Raw genomic sequence first — 1,996 nt, forward strand, 5'->3', positions numbered from 1 at the left:
CTACTGCAGCATAAATACTGAAGGTTGAGACAGGAGGGGTCGGGAGACACTGTGGCCCCATCTGATGATACCCCCGGACAGGGCCAACCAGGCAGGATATAACCCCACCCACTTTGCCAAAGCACAGCCCCCACACCACTAGAGGGATATCTTCAACCACCAACTTACCATCCTGAGACAAGGCCGAGTATAGCCCACAAAGATCTCCGCCCACGGCACAACCCAAGGGGGGGAGGCAACCCAGACAGGAAGACCAGGGGAAAACTTGGTTCATTCTGGTTTCCAACAGACACTGGGAGACAAAAATCTCCTTTCAGCAGAACAACAACCTAAACTAGTTGCCATGATGACATTGAATGTTCCTGAGTAACCTAGTTACAGTGGTGACTTAAATTGGCTTTAAAATCTATGGCAAGACTTGGAAATGGCTGTCTAGCAATGACCAACAACCAACAAATATTGTGGTTGTGCAAATATTATACAATCCATTTGTGCAAAGCTCTTAGAGAGTTACCCAGAACGACTCACAGCTGTAATCACTGCCAAAGGTGATTCTAACCAGTTTTGACTCAGGGGTGTGAATACTTTTGTAAATGAGATATTTCTGTATTTCATTTTCAATCAATTTGCAAAAAAGAAAAGGGAATGGGGTGTGTAGATGGGTGAGAATGTTTTATTTCATCCATTTTGATTTCAGGCTGTAACGCAAAAAAAGAAGTGCAATAAGTCAAGGGGTATGAATACTTTCTGAAGGCACTGTATTAATGACTCAGCCGCCATAATCATACGATCCCCACTCCGGTCCGTTGATATGCAGATGCTCGAGTACCTTTATGCCATGTACGGAGGAGTGAGGGAATGTCTACCGCCATCGTTGACCTTCGCCTATCCCCATAGCAAAGTCGTCTTAGCGTGATTGTTTAAGCGGAAAGTCAAGTGGGCCAATCCTTGGGTTTTAACTTTCCGCCAAAGATGTGTGTGTGTGTGTGTGTGTGTGTGTGTGTGTGTGTGTGTGTGTCAGCTTTTCAAAATCTAATTTGGGGGATTATCCGTCTATTGATTTCACTTAAAGTGATATTTTTTTTGCTGGTATTATAAAGTAACAGTGACAAGACAACACACACACACACACACACAAAGAAAGTAACCCTTCCTTCCTCAGTGGGAATGGAGGAAGCTCAGCCGTCTCGCTTGGGAGAGCAGTGTGTGTGTGCGTGTGTTGACGCATGTGTCTGTGTGTGTATTTGCATGATTATGTGTGTTGTTGACACGTGCGTCTGTGAGTGTGCGTGTTGATGCGTTCGTGTGTGTGTGTTCACGCTGATCATCCTCATAAAGTGTTTATATTCCTCTTGGTGCATTGAGTTTGAACAGATTACCAGAGAAATGATGACCATGAAATGATAAGACCACAGGAGTCGCACTAAACAGCCCTTCAATCCTCATTTATAATCCTCATATATAAAACGGAAGCTAACTCATTGCAGGTCTAACGGGAATACATTAGCCGTTTTAGCCGTTAGCGTAAGCTAACTGTTTTAAGCCAAGGATACATTAGCATTTGCTATTTTAGTGCTTAGCGGAAGCTAACTGATTAAAAGGCTGCCAGGAATACAATAACATTAGCTGTTTTAGCAGTTAGCAGAAGCTAACTGTGTGCATGTGACCCAACAGGTTTTCATGGCATGATCAGTATAAGCCCTCATTACCTAGTTATGTACCACATGCTTTGTGTCTGTTCCAAAAGTGTGTGTGGTTGTTTTTGTGACAGTGTGTAATCTCCTCTCATGGGCCACAGATCAAACAGAGTGTCCCAGCTGCCTGGTCAACTCTCCCTAGGCCACCCTGGTGATCCTCTGTCTGTGTGTGTGTGTGTGTGTGTGTGTGTGTCTGTCAGTCTGTCTGGGTTCCAATCTGCTGGTGCTACCAGACGCCAACAGTTGCCGTGGCAACGGACCAAATGGAGTGAGAAAGAAGGAAGAACAGGGAGAAAAAG

This window comes from Oncorhynchus tshawytscha, linkage group LG09 (genome assembly GCF_018296145.1).
Source record: "Oncorhynchus tshawytscha isolate Ot180627B linkage group LG09, Otsh_v2.0, whole genome shotgun sequence".
Lineage (NCBI taxonomy): Eukaryota > Metazoa > Chordata > Actinopteri > Salmoniformes > Salmonidae > Oncorhynchus > Oncorhynchus tshawytscha.